This window comes from Hyperolius riggenbachi, chromosome 1, assembly GCF_040937935.1.
Source record: "Hyperolius riggenbachi isolate aHypRig1 chromosome 1, aHypRig1.pri, whole genome shotgun sequence".
Classification (NCBI taxonomy): Eukaryota; Metazoa; Chordata; class Amphibia; order Anura; family Hyperoliidae; genus Hyperolius; species Hyperolius riggenbachi.
The window spans coordinates 687095758-687117053 of NC_090646.1; the positions used below are offsets into that span (position 1 = coordinate 687095758).

The 21296-nt window shown below is 48.8% G+C and overlaps 1 protein-coding gene across 1 annotated transcript in view; it reads right to left on the reverse strand.

Annotated features, from left to right (window-relative positions):
• LOC137544653 (arylamine N-acetyltransferase, pineal gland isozyme NAT-3-like) overlaps nt 1-21296 on the reverse strand; it is a 79730-nt gene that overhangs the window by 47905 nt on the left and 10529 nt on the right. The window lies entirely within an intron of this gene.

A 21296-nucleotide genomic window follows, 5' to 3' on the forward strand; every position in this document is an offset into this window, starting at 1 on the left:
AGGACAAAAAGCGTGCGGATAGCATGCTTTGTACCGCCATGCAGTCATAAATGTAATAAAGATAAGTGGTTCAATAAACAGGGACCACGCGGCAACGCTAACCCAGCAGCAGCAGACGTGATGGAACAGGAGGAGGCGCAGGAGGAGAAGGCCACGCTTTGTGAGACACAACAACCCAGGCCTTGCATGAGGACAAGAAGCGTGCGGATAGCATGCTTTGTACCGCCATGCAGTCATAAATGTAATAAAGATAAGTGGTTCAATAAACAGGGACCACGCGGCAACGCTAACCCAGCAGCAGCAGACGTGATGGAACAGGAGGAGGCGCAGGAGGAGAAGGCCACGCTTTGTGAGACACAACAACCCAGGCCTTGCATGAGGACAAGAAGCGTGCGGATAGCATGCTTTGTACCGCCATGCAGTCATAAATGTAATAAAGATAAGTGGTTCAATAAACAGGGACCACGCGGCAACGCTAACCCAGCAGCAGCAGACGTGATGGAACAGGAGGAGGCGCAGGAGGAGAAGGCCACGCTTTGTGAGACACAACAACCCAGGCCTTGCATGAGGACAAAAAGCGTGCGGATAGCATGCTTTGTACCGCCATGCAGTCATAAATGTAATAAAGATAAGTGGTTCAATAAACAGGGACCACGCGGCAACGCTAACCCAGCAGCAGCAGACGTGATGGAACAGGAGGAGGCGCAGGAGGAGAAGGCCACGCTTTGTGAGACACAACAACCCAGGCCTTGCATGAGGACAAAAAGCGTGCGGATAGCATGCTTTGTACCGCCATGCAGTCATAAATGTAATAAAGATAAGTGGTTCAATAAACAGGGACCACGCGGCAACGCTAACCCAGCAGCAGCAGACGTGATGGAACAGGAGGAGGCGCAGGAGGAGAAGGCCACGCTTTGTGAGACACAACAACCCAGGCCTTGCATGAGGACAAGAAGCGTGCGGATAGCATGCTTTGTACCGCCATGCAGTCATAAATGTAATAAAGATAAGTGGTTCAATAAACAGGGACCACGCGGCAACGCTAACCCAGCAGCAGCAGACGTGATGGAACAGGAGGAGGCGCAGGAGGAGAAGGCCACGCTTTGTGAGACACAACAACCCAGGCCTTGCATGAGGACAAAAAGCGTGCGGATAGCATGCTTTGTACCGCCATGCAGTCATAAATGTAATAAAGATAAGTGGTTCAATAAACAGGGACCACGCGGCAACGCTAACGCAGCAGACGTGATGGAACAGGAGGAGGCGCAGGAGGAGAAGGCCACGCTTTGTGAGACACAACAACCCAGGCCTTGCATGAGGACAAGAAGCGTGCGGATAGCATGCTTTGTACCGCCATGCAGTCATAAATGTAATAAAAATAAGTGGTTCAATAAACAGGGACCACGCGGCAACGCTAACCCAGCAGCAGCAGACGTGATGGAACAGGAGCAGGCGCAGGAGGAGAAGGCCATGCTTTTTGAGACACAACAACCCAGGCCTTGCATGAGGACAAAAAGCGTGCGGATATAGCAGCAATGCTTTTTGCCGCCATGCAGTCATAAATGTAATACAGATGAGAGGTTCAATAAACAGGGACCGGAAACGCTACACCATCCCAGATGTTCATTGGTCATGTTACTTGGTTGGGGTCCTGGAGTGTTGCGTAGTCATTTCCAATCCAGGATTGATTCATTTTAATTTGAGTCAGACGGTCTGCATTTTCTGTGGAGAGGCGGATACGCCAATCTGTGACGATGCCTCCGGCAGCACTGAAACAGCGTTCCGACATAACGCTGGCTGCCGGGCAAGCCAGCACCTCTATTGCGTACATTGCCAGTTCGTGCCAGGTGTCCAGGGACGGATCTAGACCAAGTTGCCCCAAGTTGCGCCTGGGGCAAGGTCAGGTTTTGGCGCCTAAACTGCCATTCCCCATCCACATTTTGCCGCCTTTTTAAGAATTTAACAAACTGCGCCTGGGGCAAGAGACCCGCTTGCTCCCCCCTAGATCCGTCCCTGCAGGTGTCTAGCTTCATGCCCGGTTTCAGGTCCAGCGGTGCCAGCCACAAATCCGTCTGTTCCTTTATTCCCCTCCAAATTTCCTCCCGTGTGCTGCTTATCCCCAAGGCAGATCAGCTTCAGCAACTCTTGCTGACGCATGCCAACAGCTGTGCTGCACTGCTTCCACGATCCTACTGCTGCTGGTGCTGGGTTAGCGTTTCCGGATGAGGTACAGCTTTGAGATGCGTTGGAGGAGAAGGAGTCAGAGAGGTAGGTGCTGCTGTTGTTATCCAGTGGGAGGGACGGCGGTGCAGCTGTTTGCGGCGTGGGCAACACCCGCGCCGTAGCAGGTGAGGAATCACTGTCAGGCTCCACAAGGTTCACCCAGTGCGCGGTAAGGGAGATGTATAGACCCTGGCCGAACGCACTCGTCCAGGTGTCAGTGGTGAGGTGAACCTTGCAGGCAACGGCATTCTTCAAGCTTCGGGTTATTTTGCTGACCACGTGCTCATGCAACAAATAAGGGGGTTGCTGAGCTTGGTTTCAACTCCAGGTATGTCACCTGGTCTGCCGGTGCACAATCCCTCTGCGGATCACCACTCCGCCACAGCAGATACAAATAGAAATGAAGGAGGCACTCAACTGGCGTATAAACTTGCGTTTATCAAATTAGTAGCAAACACGACATGTTTCGGGGTTTCCCCCTTCCTCAAGTGTACATGCAACCTCTCCAACACAGCACCTTATGAACATTCTTAAACCACACCCAAATTAACAAACCCTCCTCTTCGATCAGCTGATCAACTTCTGAATTAACCCCTCGGGGTAAGTCCAAGTTCATCATTTTGGGCACTACAATCCAATGTCTACCCATCTAAACATCTTGGGGAACATAAGTGTAAGCAACATTTAGGCTATGCCCATTAACACACAAAATTTACTGAACATGCAATGCATAGACTCACTGCACCATCGATACAGATGTCCCTCCTCCACCACCCACCATAGCGATGACCATTCATCACAACCTGTAGGGGAGAAACACAATGACATTTACCTACAAGAAGCATTTCATACTAAACATTTCATTCATGCCTTTAGGCGCAATGGTGTCTAATCTCCTCATCCACCGTGCTTCTTTCTGTAACAGTAATCTGTCCCTGTCTCCTCCTCTTTTTGGCGGGGGTACATGGTCCAGCACCATCCACTTAAGCTGCGATACACCATGTCCACGGGCAAAAAAGTGTTTGCCCACCGGCGTATGGCTGCTCAATTCGGATGGTTTGAATCCACGAATGGAGCCTCTATGCTCCTGCACTCTGGTTTTGACGTCTCTTGTCGTCTTCCCCACGTACAGGAGCCCACACGGGCATTTAAGTGCATACACGACAAACGTGCTGTCGCAGGTATACATGGAATTAATTCTAATTCTTTCTCCTGTGTATGGGTGGCTGACATGATCCCCTTTGATGATCGCCCCACAGCAATTACAATTCATGCACGGGAAGGTACCCCTTTTCTTTGTGAGTTTATGCATCTCTACACATCGTTCTGCAAGATCTACCCTGCTGACTATGTTTTTAATGGTCCTCCCCCGTTTAAAAGAAAACAATGGTGCAATTTTAAATATCTCTCCATACACCGGATCCTGCTCCATACACCGGATGTTTGCTACTAATTTGATAAACGCAAGTTTATACGCCAGTTGAGTGCCTCCTTCATTTCTATTTGCACGTGCTCATGCAACTCAGGCACTGCTGGGAACCACGTAACGTGGGATGGCCACTGACATCATGCCCTTGAAGCTGTTTGTCTCCACCACTCGATATGGCAGCATTTCGCAGGCCAGAAGCTTGGCTATGCTGGCTGGCTGTTACTGCCACGGCCCGGGGGTCATTTGCTGGCAATTTCCTCTTGCGCTCAAACATCTCAGAGACAGACAACTCAACCGTAGGGCTGCACACCGAAGGGCTGTTGGTTGTTGTGTTTGATGAACACTGGGAGACCTCAAGAGCACTAGTCCGGAAAGTGACAGTGTCAGCATCGTCTGATGTTTGTGAATGTTGTGAACCACGCAATGGCTGGGCTACTGCTGCTGCTGAGGCGGGTCTGGTGGTGAGTCTGGTGAACCCAAGGGAGGCAGTGTTGCTGGTGGTACCCTGTCCTGCCGCGTTTGCCCACAGAGTGGGATAGTTGGATAGAATGTGGCGGCTCATGCTGGTGGTGGAGAGGTTGTTAATACTTTTCCCCCTGCTCAGGCGGGTCTTGCACACCTTGCAAATCGCCATGGTAACATCCTCAGTGCAGTCTTCAAAGAAAGCCCAGACTTTGGAGCACCTGCCTTGCTGGCGATTTCTGTTTGCGCCTCTTTTGCCTCTCACTTGAACTTCCATGCTTGCGGTGCCTGAAATTGCGCGCCGCCTACCTTGTGGCACAAGGCGAACTCGTGCAGCAGTGGGTTCCTCAACAGACTCATCTGTGCTGCTGCTACGACGGCGATGTTCTCGTTCACAAACAAAATCTGGGTCTATGTCCACATTGTCCATACCCTCCTCTTCCATCTCCTCAAACTCGTCATATGTCATTGTGGGGGGCCGCCGCCGTGGAGTAGAGCTCCCCAGAACAACCTCTGCGCAGCTCACTCCAACGTCGTCTGGTTATCTGGCAGTTGTGTGCGTGGTGTCGCTGCCGGTTGTGTCAGCTTTGTGCCCACTGGCTCCTTGTAACTGGCTGAGGACTCGGACCTCGTGCGTGATGTGCTGGTGCTGCTTAACCCACTGCTGGACGCTTGAGAGGTCATCCAAGTAATTATCTGGTCCTGTTCTTTTGGATCTGTGAGGGTTGTTGTCCTGGACAACATGGGCGGTATTGAGTGGGTTTTCTTGGGTGCTCCCCTGTGGCCTGTACGTGAAACGTCAGGGGAAACACCTCTTCCCTTGCCCCTCCCTCTTTCACCGGATTTCTTCCTCATTTCACTTATCCTTAAAGTACACGCTGACTGGCAGCAGTACAGTGGCAGTACAGAAATGCTATACAGTGGTGGGTGAGCGGTGTACCACTATTGCCAGCAGACACAGAGTGGAAGTAAACACAATGCTATATAGTGTGGCTGAGCCGTGTACACAGAGTGGCATTAAACACAATGCTATATAGTCTGCTATATAGTCACCCCGAACAGGGTGATGTTCTGCAGAACCCGAACAGTGGCAAACACTGTTCGCCCAACACTACTGGGAACGCAGATTTTAGTACCTAAACACACGATACAACATGTTCTCCGGGGTCGGACTCTGAGGCACATACAGATGGTCCCGATCATCATCCTCATCATACAACTCTTCTCCTGAGTCTGACCCACCCACCACCTCTGCCACCCCAACATCCCCAGACACAGACCCCTCATCGTCCTCAACATTAACTTGGGATGCTGGCCTGAGCCAGACCTCCTCCTCCACATCAGCCCCCATCATCTCCTCAATGGCAGCCCTCATTAATCGCTCTGGCGACGGACCGATGGACACAACGTTCTCCTCCGGGGAGGGCTGCTGCTGACCACTGGCTGCTGGGGTGGATGTTATAGCTTGCGTGGGGCGTTGGCTGTTGCTGTTGTTGGGAGTGCTGCTCACAGCGGAGGTCTCTGGGGAACTCATGTTGAGCTCATATAGTGGTTGACGGTGAGTGGAGTATTTGGAGTATTACTGATCCCAGCAATATACACACTGACTGGCAGAGTACGCAATGCTATATAGTGTGGCTGAGCGGTGTACACAGAGTGGCAGTAAACACAATGCTATATAGTCTGGCTGAGCGAGCGGTGTACTACTGTTCCCAGCAGAATCAGAGTGGCAGTAAACAATGGTATATAGTCTGGCTGAGCAGTGTACACAGAGTGTCAGTAAACAATGCTATATAGTCTGGCTGAGCCGTGTACACAGAGTGTCAGTAAACAATGCAATATAGTCTGGCTGAGCGGTGTACACAGAGTGTCAGTAAACAATGGTATATAGTCTGGCTGAGCGGTGTACACAGAGTGTCAGTAAACAATGGTATATAGTCTGGCTGAGCGGTGTACACAGAGTGTCAGTAAACAATGGTATATAGTCTGGCTGAGCGGTGTACACAGAGTGTCAGTAAACAATGGTATATAGTCTGGCTGAGCGGTGTACACAGAGTGTCAGTAAACAACGGTATATAGTCTGGCTGAGCGGTGTACACAGAGTGGCAGTAAACACAATGCTATATATAGCGTGGCTGAGCGAGGTGCACAGTGGCAGCACACACAATGCTATATAGTCAGGCTAAGACGTGTACACAGAGTGTCAGAAAACACAATGCTATATATAGCGTGGCTGAGCGAGGTGCACAGTGGCAGTACACACAATGCTATATAGTCAGGCTAAGCCATGTACACAGAGTGTCAGAAAACACAATGCTATATATAGCGTGGCTGAGCGAGGTGCACAGTGGCAGTACACACAATGCTATATAGCCAGGCTAAGCCGTGTACACAGAGTGTCAGAAAACACAATGCTATATATAGCGTGGCTGAGCGAGGTGCACAGTGGCAGTACACACAATGCTATATTAGTCAGGCTAAGCTGTGTACACAGAGTGTCAGAAAACACAATGCTGTATATAGCGTGGCTGAGCGAGGTGCACAGTGGCAGTACACACAATGCTATATTAGTCAGGCTAAGCCGTGTACACAGAGTGTCAGTAAACAATGGTATATAGTCTGGCTGAGCGGTGTACACAGAGTGGCAGTAAACACAATGCTATATATAGCGTGGCTGAGCGAGGTGCACAGTGGCAGTACACACAATGCTATATAGTCTGGCTGAGCGGTGTACACAGAGTGTCAGAAAACACAATGCTATATATAGCGTGGCTGAGCGAGGTGCACAGTGGCAGTACACACAATGCTATATTAGTCAGGCTAAGCCGTGTACACAGAGTGTCAGAAAACACAATGCTATATATAGCGTGGCTGAGCGAGGTACACAGTGGCAGTAAACAATGCTATATATATAGTGTGGCTGAGCGAGCGGTGTACTACTGTTCCCAGCAGCGACACACAATGACTGGGGGGGACCCTGGCTAGCGTGGCTGGAGAGCGAACTACCCTGCCTGCCTACCCAAAGCTAAACCCACAGAGAAATGGCGGAGATATGACGTGGTTCGGGTATTTATTTACCCGAACCACGTGACCGTTCGGCCAATCAGAGCGCGTTCGGGCCTGAACCACGTGACCCGTTCGGCCAATCACAGCGCTAGCCGAACGTTCGGGGAACGTTCGGCCATGCGCTCTTAGTTCGGCCATGTGGCCGAACGGTTTGGCCGAGCACCGTCAGGTGTTCGGCCGAACTCGAACATCACCCGAACAGGGTGATGTTCTGCAGAACCCGAACAGTGGCGAACACTGTTCGCCCAACACTACTCTCCATAAATTTGTTATCATCCTGGTACTCAGCTGGTTCCTGGTACCGTCTAAAACCCCGTGCGGTGATCTTTTTACTTTCATACTTTTTTAATGTAGTCACAGTCCAAAAGACTTTAATTTCTTTCTCACAGAGCCTCTTAAGTTTCAGCTCTACCACCTTTGCCCCCACAGCTTTATTCCTGACAGTGGATGTGGCCGGGTTGTCGAACAGATTATCTGTATCGGCTCTCCCTGCTTCAATAGCTTCGTCCACTCCATTTTCACTGTCGGTACTTGAATACTCCTCTTCGTCCTCCAAGATAATGTCCTCATTATTATCCCTTCCACACTGCATCTTAGTGTGCTCACGTCTAAAACAACAATATTACAAATGATGATAGGTAGAAAAAAGTAGGCGGGCACTACACTGCTAGTGTGCTTTCATCAAGGTATATAAAGGACATTAAAGGAATCCGGGATAAGGACCAGGTTGGATCAATATAGTTCATGCGTGCTCAAAACCAAAAAACAACATTGTGCATATGAAAAAAGGAAAAAGAAAGGAGCAGTTTGGCACTTGCATTCCACTAAAAAAGCTTTATTCTTGCGGCTTCAGAATTTCTCTTGAATAAATACATATAAATATCATGCTGAAAGTTCCTACCAGGTCCCTTGGGCGCTGTGGGGTTGGTGGGAGCGGTGTGGGGCCTGACGACCGTTTCGCTCACTGAGCGTCCTCAGAGGCTCTCTGCACGCTGCGGCATCCATTTTTGGAATCATTTATAGGGATATCCTCCCTCCCGCTTGCGTGCTTGATCACCGCCGCTCGCCGAATCCCCGGCTGGCTGTCGCTTGATCGACGTCACGCCGGAACCGGAAGTTCGTGCGTTCCACCGCGGCCTCTCATTGCCAGGAAAACAATGTAACCACTGGCAATGTAAGAAGCCGCCGCTAGATGGCGCCAAAACATAAAGAGCATATGACAGTTCAGCATGGGCGACTCTTATCTCCCATACCAGAAACCGTCATATTCTGACCTGGAAGAAAGATTACTGTTTAATTAAAGCGGGAGGGAGGATATCCCTATAAATGATTCCAAAAATGGATGCCGCAGCGTGCAGAGAGCCTCTGAGGACGCTCAGTGAGCGAAACGGTCGTCAGGCCCCACACCGCTCCCACCAACCCCACAGCGCCCAAGGGACCTGGTAGGAACTTTCAGCATGATATTTATATGTATTTATTCAAGAGAAATTCTGAAGCCGCAAGAATAAAGCTTTTTTTAGTGGAATGCAAGTGCCAAACTGCTCCTTTCTTTTTCCTTTTTTCATAGGTGTGTAGGTGTGTAGGTGTGTAGATGTGTAGATGTGTAGGTGTGTAGGTGTGTATGTGTGTAGGTGTGTAGATGTGTAGATGTGTAGGTATGTAGATGTGTAGGTGTGTAGATGTGTAGGTGTGTAGATGTGTAGGTATGTAGGTGTGTAGGTGTGTATATGTGTAGATGTGTAGATGTGTAGGTGTGTAGGTATGTAGATGTGTAGGTGTGTAGGTATATAGGTGTGTAGATGTGTAGGTATGTAGATGTGTAGGTATGTAGATGTGTAGGTGTGTAGGTATGTAGATGTGTAGATGTGTAGGTGTGTAGGTGTGTAGGTATGTAGATGTGTAGGTGTGTAGGTGTGTAGGTATGTAGATGTGTAGGTGTGTAGATGTGTAGGTGTGTAGGTGTGTAGGTATGTAGATGTGTAGGTGTGTAGGTATGTAGATGTGTAGGTGTGTAGATGTGTAGGTATGTAGATGTGTAGGTGTGTAGGTGTGTAGATGTGTAGGTATGTAGGTGTGTAGGTGTGTAGATGTGTAGGTGTGTAGGTGTGTAGATGTGTAGGTGTGTAGGTGTGTAGGTGTGTAGATATGTAGATGTGTAGGTATGTAGGTATGTAGGTGTGTAGGTGTGTAGATGTGTAGGTGTGTAGGTGTGTAGGTGTGTAGATGTGTAGGTATGTAGGTGTGTAGGTATGTAGATGTGTAGGTGTGTAGGTGTGTAGGTGTGTAGATGTGTAGGTGTGTGTGAGAACGCGGAAGAGCCGCCGCCATGATCCGGCGGCAGGCGGCTCCTTCCGCGTACAGACGCTTGCCACACACGGAGAGGCTGCCGCCTCTCCTCTGCATGAGGCGGCTCTCTCCGGGCAAGCGTCGGCAGGGCACGCAGAAACCGCCGCGTGGGACGCGGCGGTTGCTGCCCATAACCCCGCTGCGGAGACTCCGCAGAGCGGGGCAGCTGGAGCTGGGACATGTAGTCCCTCAGGAGTAAGAGTGACGCGCGCGCGCGCACTCAGACATAATTTATGATTTCCTGAGGAGAGTCAGTTGACCAGGTTGGTCAGCTGACGCCAGCACCTCTCCCTATTGGTTCAGCACTTAGGGAGGTGCTGAAAGGCATTTAGGTATATATATTGCCGGCTGTTCATTTGTTCCTTGTCTGGCGTTGCGTTCACATACGTGGGAGCACCCAGATCCGTTAGTCAGATCCGTTAGTGTGCCGGGACCAGCTGGAGCTGTAATCCTACACTAAGCTAGATTTTGTTGATAGCTTAAAGTACTAGTTTGATTGTGATTATATGTTATGACCTTTGCCTGCCTCGACTATCCTTCTGAACTCTGACCTTGTACCTCGTTATTCTGATACCTGTTGCCGAACCCTGCCTGTACCTAGACTCCGCCTCTGCCTCCTGATTTTGTACTCCGATATTTCTGATACCTGTTGCCAACCCTGCCTGCACCTAGACTCCGCCTCTGCCTACTGTATCTGTACCTTATCTGTCAGTGTGTTTACGACTTGGCTGGCCCGACCTCGAGAACCGACCTCACGATTGGAGGCGGTTCCTTGTCCCGTTAGTGACACTTACGCCTGAGTGTCACTTTCGGACTTTCCTTCCCACTGTAAGTCTGACTCCTCCCGTCTCGGAGAGCTCAGACCTGTGGAAGGAATCTGTGCAGTTCTCCTTGCTGCACTGAGGCTTGTCCTCCATATTACTGTTGCACCAATCACTACACTCTACTCAGGTGGCCAGAGGTTAGCTAGTATATTGGATTATCGGTGATACTGCAGATCACATATAATCTGATATACGTCTGTATTTCCCGTGATACTGCAGTTCACCGGTAATCAGACCTCTCTGTGCTTCACCGAGCGTTACAGAACGCCAGACCAAAAATACTGATGGAACGCACTGATCCTCTGACTGTGCTTGCCACTTCGGTGGATAGCATTCATCAAGCACTAGGCCAGCACAAAGCCTTAATTGATGCCTTATCAGGCTCTGTGAGAACCCTCCAGACATCAGTTGATTCAGTGCGATCCCCTCCTAGTGATGACATCCGTATGCCTGTCCCTGATAAATTTTCCGGCCACAAGTCTGACTTCCGGAATTTCAGGAGTAGAGTGTTGTCATATTTTGAGTTAAGGCCCCGATCCTCGGGGACTGAGACCCAACGGGTCATTTTCGTTAAAACTTTGTTGACTGGGGACTCCCAGTCGTGGGCATACAACCTGCCCGCTACCGATACTGCCTTGACCTCAGTGGAGGAATTCTTTAAGGCCATGGCCATAATCTATGACGACCCTGATCTTGCTGCGTCCTCAGAGCGGAAGCTCAAACTCTTACGGCAAGGCAGAGGGTCAGTCGAGGATTATGCGGCAGAGTTCCGTAGGTGGTCGGTCACCTCAAGATTTGATAATTTTGCCCTCATGGACTACTTCCTGTCTGGGTTGTCGGAAGAGGTCTCCGACCTAATGTTGACTGTGCCCGAGCCCAAAACAGTTGACGAAGCCATATCGTCAGCCATTCGAGTAGATCGCAGGCTACGCCATCAGAGGCAGGCTAGGAGTAGTCACCGGGTCAGGGTGACTTCGTACACAGTACCGGCTGTTGCATCCCCAGTAACAACAACTCCGTCTGTCTCGACCTCTCCGGCCTTGCCTCCACCAGAGCCAATGCAAATTGGTCGATCTAAGCTGACCCAGGTGGAGCGGAGGAGGAGAATGACGGAACAACTGTGCCTATACTGTGCAGAGGCAGGGCATAGGGTGCGAAACTGTCCTAACAGGTCGGGAAACGGGTCTGCCTAGGAGTAGTGGGGGGTGACACCCTAGGCACACAATTTTCACCCCTTAAGGAGAAAAAACTGCTTCTCCCCTGTACGATTACATGGGAGAATAAGTCAGTAGCCACTGAAGCATTTATTGATTCCGGCTCAGCGGCTAATTTTATGAATCTTGCATTTGCTCAGGAGTTGGGTATTCCCCTCATTCCAGTGAATCCCCCCATTCAGGTCACGGCAGTGGACGATTCCCCGCTGCAACGGGAACGCCCACTGTCACAGACTCCGGAGGTGAAAGTCACCATAGGGGTACTGCATGGGGAACTATTACGTTTTTTTTGTGTTACACATGTCCACCTCCACTATTATCCTAGGCATGCCGTGGTTGCAAACCCATTCGCCGCAAATAGACTGGGCCACGGGGCAGTTAACCTCCTGGTCACCGCATTGTTTCCAACAGTGTTTGGGAAAATTGACATTGGGACAAACCCAAGTTCAGGTGGGAGGTGTGCCAGATCAGTACTCTGAATATGCCGACGTATTTTGTCCCAAGGCAGCTGACAAACTGCCCCCACATCGGCCATTCGACTGTCCCATCGACCTCCGTTCAGGTTGTGTTCCTCCCCGGGGCCATCTGTATAATTTGTCGGGACCCGAGAAAGTGGCCATGGGAGAATATATCCGTGAGAACCTAGCCAAGGGCTTCATTCGGCCATCTCGGTCACCCGCCGGGGCAGGGTTCTTCTTTGTTAAGAAAAAAGATGGGGGGTTACGGCCATGTATCGACTACCGGGGGCTTAATAAGATCACAGTAAAGAATCGCTACCCGTTGCCCTTAATAGATGACCTTTTTACACAGGTCACGGAGGCTAGGATATTCTCGAAACTGGATTTAAGGGGGGCATACAATCTTGTACGGATCAGAAAGGGTGACGAATGGAAAACGGCCTTCAATACTCCGGACGGGCATTACGAGTACCTGGTGATGCCCTTTGGGTTATGTAATGCCCCGGCCGTTTTTCAGGAACTTATTAATGAGGTCTTTAGAGAAGTGTTGGGGAAGTTCGTTCTGGTTTACCTCGACGACATTCTTATATTTTCTAACAATCTTTCTGATCACAGAACTCATGTCAGATGGGTATTGAACAAGCTGAGGCAGAATTTATTATATGCTAAGTTGGAAAAATGCATCTTCGAGGTCACGTCGGTAGCTTTCCTGGGATATATAATCTCTACCTCGGGCCTGTCTATGGACCCTGCTAAGGTCTCCGCAGTCTTGGAGTGGCCGCAGCCGGTGGGGTTAAAGTCTTTACAACGTTTCTTGGGGTTTGCAAACTACTATAGAAGGTTTATTAAGGGGTACTCTACAGTAGTTGCACCCCTCACCAGTCTTACTAAGAAGGGGGCAGACACCACTCACTGGTCTCCCGAGGCCGTACAGGCATTCACCGTTCTAAAAAGATTGTTCTGTTCGGCACCCATATTGAGGCATGTGAACACTTCTTTTCCATTTATAGTTGAGGTAGACGCCTCAGAAGTTGGAGTGGGGGCTGTGCTGTCTCAACGTTCAGGTCTTCAGGGGAGATTACACCCGTGTGCCTATTTCTCCCGAAGGTTCTCTCCGGCAGAGAAAAACTATGATATAGGTAATAGGGAGCTCCTTGCCATCAAATTAGCCTTCGAGGAGTGGCGTCATTGGCTGGAAGGAGCGGAGCACACGATCATGGTTTATACCGACCACAAGAATCTCGAGTACATCGAGGGGGCTAAAAGATTAAGCCCCCGACAGGCTCGATGGTCGTTATTTTTTTTTGAGGTTCACATTCTTGATTACATACACTCCTGGTAGTAAAAATACCAAAGCAGATGCACTCTCTAGGTGTTTTGAACCAGAAACAGCACAGCCCTCTGTTCCTGAGACCATTGTTCCACGGAAGTTGGTGCTAGCCGCTACCGAGACGTGGGAGAACTGGAAGGAAACTTTGGGTCCTTTCCAGCAGGATGTCCCAGAAGGAAAACCTGAGGGGGTTTTGTTTATCCCGCTGCCCTTTCGGCTCCAGATCTTGGAGTTGGTTCACTCACACAAGAATGCGGGACATCCTGGGGCGTCTAGGACACAAGATCTCGTGGCAAGGTGTGCGTGGTGGCCCTCTCTGGCAGCCGACTGCAAGGAGTTTGTCAGGGAATGTGCGGTGTGCGCAAAAAGCAAGCCCTCCCGGCTGGCGTCTGTTGGTACTTTACAGCCTTTGCCCACCCCGAGTGAGCCATGGACCCACTTGTCCATGGATTTTGTGGGGGAGCTTCCGAGGTCGGAGGGCATGTCGGTCATCTGGGTGGTAGTCGACCGCTTTAGTAAAATGGCCCATTTCGTGCCCTTGAAAGGACTCCCCTCGGCCCAGGAATTGGCCGACCTGTTCATCACTCATATTTTCCGGTTGCATGGCATTCCGGAGGACATAGTTTCCGATCGGGGAGTCCAGTTTGTCTCAAAATTTTGGAGGGCATTCTGTCGCCAAATGGGCATGGGACTGTCATTTTCGTCGGGTTACCACCCACAGACTAATGGCCAAACTGAGAGGGTCAACCAGTCTTTAGAGCAATTCTTACGATGTTACGTGGCTGAAGCGCAGAATGATTGGGTTAAATTCTTACCTTACGCAGAATTTGCGCACAATAACTTAAAGAGTTCTTCCTCGGGGTTCTGTCCGTTCCAGATAGTGACCGGGAAGTTACCTAAGTTTTCCCCGCTGCCGGTTGCGTCCAGTCCGTTCCCAGCCTTGGAGGCCTGGCAGAGGACATTTAGGGTCATGTGGAGGACCATAAAAGACAACCTTGTGAGAGCATTTCAGAGTCAGAAAAGTCAGGCTGACAAGAGACGCTCGTTAGAGTGGAAATTCCAACCAGGAGATTTGGTTTGGGTGTCAACCCGTCACCTGACCCTGAAACAACCTTCTGACAAACTTGGTCCCAGGTTCGTGGGCCCATTCCCAGTTAATAGGAAGATCAACAATGTCACATATACCATTAATCTTCCTACCAGCATGCGTGGAGTGAGGTCCTTTCACGTATCACTTCTCAAACCCGCAGTCCAGGTGGGCCCCACTCCTCCTCCTCCTGTCTTAGTCGATGCCCAACCCGAGTATGAGGTGGAGAAGATCATTGACTCACGTACTGTACAAAACTCGGTGCAGTATCTCGTACATTGGAAGGGGTATGGCATTGAGGAAAGGCAATGGGTACCTGGGAACCGTATGCATGCGGATGACTTGGTTAGGGAATTTCATGCTTTACATCCAGGGAAACCTGGAAGGAGCTGTCCGGAGTCCACTCCTCGGGGGGGGGGGGGGGTACTGTGAGAACGCGGAAGAGCGGCCGCCATGATCTGGCGGCAGGCGGCTCCTTCCGCGTACAGACGCTTGCCACACACGGAGAGGCTGCCGCCTCTCCTCTGCATGAGGCGGCTCTCTCCGGGCAAGCGTCGGCAGGGCACGCAGAAACCGCCGCGTGGGACGCGGCGGTTGCTGCCCATAACCCCGCTGCGGAGACTCCGCAGAGCGGGGCAGCTGGAGCTGGGACATGTAGTCCCTCAGGAGTAAGAGTGACGCGCGCGCGCGCACTCAGACATAATTTATGATTTCCTGAGGAGAGTCAGCTGACCAGGTTGGTCAGCTGACGCCAGCACCTCTCCCTATTGGTTCAGCACTTAGGGAGGTGCTGAAAGGCATTTAGGTATATATATTGCCGGCTGTTCATTTGTTCCTTGTCTGGCGTTGCGTTCACATACGTGGGAGCACCCAGATCCGTTAGTCAGATCCGTTAGTGTGCCGGGACCAGCTGGAGCTGTAATCCTACACTAAGCTAGATTTTGTTGATAGCTTAAAGTACTAGTTTGATTGTGATTATATGTTATGACCTTTGCCTGCCTCGACTATCCTTCTGAACTCTGACCTTGTACCTCGTTATTCTGATACCTGTTGCCGAACCCTGCCTGTACCTAGACTCCGCCTCTGCCTCCTGATTTTGTACTCCGATATTTCTGATACCTGTTGCCAACCCTGCCTGCACCTAGACTCCGCCTCTGCCTACTGTATCTGTACCTTATCTGTCAGTGTGTTTACGACTTGGCTGGCCCGACCTCGAGAACCGACCTCACGATTGGAGGCGGTTCCTTGTCCCGTTAGTGACACTTACGCCTGAGTGTCACTTTCGGACTTTCCTTCCCACTGTAAGTCTGACTCCTCCCGTCTCGGAGAGCTCAGACCTGTGGAAGGAATCTGTGCAGTTCTCCTTGCTGCACTGAGGCTTGTCCTCCATATTACTGTTGCACCAATCACTACACTCTACTCAGGTGGCCAGAGGTTAGCTAGTATATTGGATTATCGGTGATACTGCAGATCACATATAATCTGATATACGTCTGTATTTCCCGTGATACTGCAGTTCACCGGTAATCAGACCTCTCTGTGCTTCACCGAGCGTTACAGTGTGTAGGTGTGTAGATGTGTAGGTGTGTAGGTGTGTAGATGTGTAGGTATGTAGATGTGTAGATGTGTAGGTGTGTAGATGTGTAGGTGTGTAGGTGTGTAGATGTGTAGGTGTGTAGATGTGTAGGTGTGTAGGTGTGTAGGTATGTAGGTGTGTAGATGTGTAGGTGTGTAGATGTGTAGGTGTGTAGGTGTGTAGATGTGTAGGTATGTAGGTGTGTAGGTATGTAGATGTGTAGGTGTGTAGGTGTGTAGGTGTGTAGATGTGTAGGTGTGTAGATGTGTAGGTGTGTAGATGTGTAGGTGTGTAGATGTGTAGATGTGTAGGTATGTAGATGTGTAGGTGTGTAGATGTGTAGGTGTGTAGATGTGTAGGTATGTAGGTGTGTAGGTATGTAGATGTGTAGGTGTGTAGGTGTGTAGATGTGTAGGTGTGTAGGTGTGTAGATGTGTAGGTGTGTAGGTATGTAAGTGTGTAGGTGTGTAGGTGTGTAGATGTGTAGGTGTGTAGATGTGTAGGTGTGTAGATGTGTAGGTGTGTAGGTGCGTAGATGTGTAGGTGTGTAGATGTGTAGGTATGTAGGTGTGTATATGTGTAGATGTGTAGGTATGTTGATGTGTAGGTGTGTAGGTGTGTAGGTATGTAGGTGTGTAGGTGTGTAGGTGTGTAGGTATGTAGATGTGTAGGTATGTAGGTGTGTAGGTGTGTAGGTATGTAGGTGTGTAGGTATGTAGATGTGTAGGTATGTAGGTGTGTAGGTGTGTAGGTATGTAGATGTGTAGGTATGTAGATATGTAGGTGTGTAGATGTGTAGGTATGTAGGTTTGTAGATGTGTAGGTGTGTAGGTATGTAGATGTGTAGTTATGTAGGTGTGTAGGTATGTAGGTGTGTAGGTATGTAGATGTGTCGGTATGTAGGTGTGTAGATGTGTAGGTATATAGGTGTGTAAGTGTGTAGATGTGTAGGTGTGTAGGTGTGTAGATGTGTAGGTGTGTAGATGTGTAGGTATGTAGGTGTGTAGGTGTGTAGGTGTGTAGATGTGTAGGTGTGTAGATGTGTAGGTATGTAGGTGTGTATATGTGTAGGTGTGTAGATGTGTAGGTGTGTAGGTATGTAGATATGTAGGTGTGTAGGTATATAGGTGTGTAGATGTGTAGGTATGTAGATGTGTAGGTGTGTAGATGTGTAGATGTGTAGGTATGTAGATGTGTAGGTATGTAGATGTGTAGGTGTGTAGGTGTGTAGGTATGTAGATGTGTAGGTGTGTAGATGTGTAGGTATGTAGATGTTTAGGTGTGTAGGTGTGTAGATGTGTAGATGTGTAGGTGTGTATATGTGTAGATGTGTAGGTATGTAGGTGTGTAGGTGTGTAGATGTGTAGGTGAGTAGGTATGTAGGTGTGTAGGTGTGTAGGTGTGTAGATGTGTAGGTATGTAGGTGTGTATATGTGTAGATGTGTAGATGTGTAGGTATGTAGGTGTGTAGGTGTATATATGTGTAGATGTTTAGGTATGTAGATGTGTAGGTGTGTAGGTGTGTAGGTATGTAAGTGTGTAGGTGTGTAGGTGTGTATATGTGTAGATGTGTAGGTATGTAGGTGTGTAGATGTGTAGGTATGTAGATGTGTATGTGTGTAGGTGTGTAGGTGTGTAGATATGTAGGTGTGTAGGTGTGTAGATGTGTAGATGTTTAGGTATGTAGGTGTGTAGGTATGTAGATGTGTAGGTGTGTAGATGTGTAGGTATGTAGGTGTGTAGGTGTGTAGATGTGTAGGTGTGTAGATGTGTAGGTGTGTAGATGTGTAGGTGTGTAGGTGTGTAGATGTGTAGATGTGTAGGTATGTAGATGTGTAGATGTGTAGGTGTGTAGGTGTGTAGATGTTTAGGTATGTAGGTGTGTAGGTGTGTAGGTGTGTATATGTGTAGATGTGTAGGTATGTAGATGTGTAGGTGTGTAGGTGTGTAGATGTGTATATGTGTAGATGTGTACATGTGTAGATGTGTAGGTATGTAGGTATGTAGGTATGTAGATGTGTAGGTGTGTAGGTGTGTAGGTGTGTAGATGTGTAGGTATGTAGATGTGTAGGTGTGTAGGTATGTAGGTGTGTAGGTGTGTAGATGTGTAGGTGTGTCGGTGTGTAGGTGTGTAGGTGTGTATGTGTGTAGATGTGCAGGTGTGTAGGTGTGTAGGTATGTAGGTGTGTAGATGTGTAGGTATGTAGGTGTGTAGATGTGTAGGTATGTAGGTGTGTAGATGTGTAGGTGTGTAGGTGTGTAGGTGTGTAGGTGTGTAGGTATGTAGGTGTGTAGGTATGTAGGTGTGTAGGTGTGTAAATGTGTAGGTGTGTAGGTGTGTAGGTATGTAGGTGTGTAGGTGTGTAGGAGTGTATATGTGTAGATGTGTAGATGTGTAGATGTGTAGGTGTGTAGATGTGTAGGTATGTAGGTGTGTAGGTGTGTATATGTGTAGATGTTTAGGTATGCAGATGTGTAGGTGTGTAGGTGTGTAGATGTGTAGGTATGTAAGTGTGTAGGTGTGTAGGTGTGTATGTGTGTAGGTATGTAGGTGTGTAGATGTGTAGATGTGTAGGTATGTAGGTGTGTAGATGTGTAGGTGTGTAGGTGTGTAGATGTGTATATGTGTAGATGTGTAGATGTGTAGGTATGTAGGTATGTAGGTGTGTAGGTGTGTATATGTGTAGGTATGTAGATGTGTAGGTGTGTAGATGTGTAGGTGTGTAGGTGTGTATATGTGTAGGTGTGTATATGTGTAGGTGTGTATATGTGTAGGTGTGTAGATGTGTAGATGTGTAGGTATGTAGATGTGTAGGTGTGTAGATGTGTAGGTGTGTAGATGTGTAGGTGTGTAGGTGTGTAGATGTGTAGGTGTGTAGGTGTGTAGATGTGTAGATGTGTAGATGTGTAGATGTGTAGGTATGTAGATGTGTAGATGTGTAGGTGTGTAGGTGTGTATATGTGTAGGTGTGTAGATGTGTAGATGTGTAGGTATGTAGATGTGTAGGTGTGTAGATGTGTAGGTGTGTAGATGTGTAGGTGTGTAGGTGTGTAGGTGTGTAGATGTGTAGGTGTGTAGGTGTGTAGATGTGTAGATGTGTAGATGTGTAGATGTGTAGGTATGTAGATGTGTAGATGTGTAGGTGTGTAAATGTGTAGGTGTGTAGGTGTGTAAATGTGTAGGTGTGTAGGTGTGTAGGTATGTAGGTGTGTAGGTGTGTAGGTGTGTAGGAGTGTATATGTGTAGATGTGTAGATGTGTAGGTGTGTAGATGTGTAGGTATGTAGGTGTGTAGGTGTGTATATGTGTAGATGTTTAGGTATGCAGATGTGTAGGTGTGTAGGTGTGTAGATGTGTAGGTATGTAAGTGTGTAGGTGTGTAGGTGTGTATGTGTGTAGGTATGTAGGTGTGTAGATGTGTAGGTATGTAGGTGTGTAGATGTGTAGGTATGTAGGTGTGTAGATGTGTAGGTGTGTAGGTGTGTAGATGTGTATATGTGTAGATGTGTAGATGTGTACATGTGTAGATGTGTAGGTATGTAGGTATGTAGGTGTGTAGGTGTGTATATGTGTAGGTATGTAGATGTGTAGGTGTGTAGATGTGTAGGTGTGTAGGTGTGTATATGTGTAGGTGTGTATATGTGTAGGTGTGTATATGTGTAGGTGTGTAGATGTGTAGGTATGTAGATGTGTAGGTGTGTAGATGTGTAGGTGTGTAGATGTGTAGGTGTGTAGGTGTGTAGGTGTGTAGATGTGTAGGTGTGTAGGTGTGTAGATGTGTAGATGTGTAGATGTGTAGGTATGTAGATGTGTAGATGTGTAGGTGTGTAGGTGTGTATATGTGTAGGTGTGTAGATGTGTAGATGTGTAGGTATGTAGATGTGTAGGTGTGTAGATGTGTAGATGTGTAGATGTGTAGGTATGTAGATGTGTAGATGTGTAGGTGTGTAGGTGTGTATATGTGTAGGTGTGTAGATGTGTAGATGTGTAGGTATGTAGATGTGTAGATGTGTAGATATGTAGATGTGTACATGTGTAGATGTGTAGGTGTGTAGGTATGTAGGTGTGTAGGTGTGTAGATGTGTAGGTATGTAGGTATGCAGATGTGTAGGTGTGTAGGTGTGTAGATGTGTAGGTATGTAGATGTGTAGATGTGTAGGTGTGTAGATGTGTAGATGTGTAGGTATGTAGATGTGTAGGTGTGTAGGTGTGTAGATGTGTAGGTATGTAGATGTGTAGATGTGTAGGTGTGTAGATGTGTAGATATGTAGATGTGTACATGTGTAGATGTGTAGGTGTGTAGGTATGTAGGTGTGTAGGTGTGTAGATGTGTAGGTATGTAGGTATGTAGATGTGTAGGTGTGTAGGTGTGTAGATGTGTAGGTATGTAGATGTGTAGGTGTGTAGATGTGTAGATGTGTAGGTATGTAGGTGTGTAGATGTGTAGGTGTGTAGGTGTGTAGATGTGTAGATTTTCGCGACAGAGGTCCTGTAAGCTGTGCTGTGCAGGAGTGGCTGCTATGCAAGCGTTACTTAGCAGTGCTCATTGCCATGTAAGGAGCGTGCATTCCCTTAGTTACGCATGCTGCTTCCGTAGCAACGCATGTAACTTTAAATGCGGGCAGTCCTGTGACGTATGGCTCCCGCGATACTTGACTAGCGGCCGCTACTATGACATTTAGCATGTTAATGATTCTGCCCTGAGGGAACTATGATCACGCACCCAAGTCTAATCCAAACTCTGCCTCAACTGTGGCCTACATCCTGGCATGACACCTCCCCTTCTCTTCTCACTCCTCCCCTGCTGAGCTTGTCAGAGTGATATGCCCCGCCCCTTTCCCAACACCGTGACACACAGTCCAGGAGCACCGAGGTGGGAACTTTAGAGAATGTGATCCTCATTCATCAGGAAACAAAAGCTTAACCGCTTTTTCCACAGCTACAGTATATCTACGTCATCTGTGGCACCCTCCGAGCCACCATAATGTAGATATACTGATTCAGCTTGCAGCCCTGCTGTGCACCATCAGGTGCGCTTCAGAGTGCACCCCCCCGGCACTAATTGGTGAAAGGGAACATGTTCCCTTGTAGCCAAGTAGTCCACCCCCCTCCCATGAACGATTGCTGCCGACTACCCGGGTCCCGGCTTGATGACGTCATCAAGCCGGCACCCGGGTAGTCGGCAATACGCGGCTGACTGCAGAGCGGAGATCGGAGGCTCGGACTTCAGGATAATCGCAGGAAAGAGGTAAGGCGAGTGAGACTGCTTGCTGGTGGATTT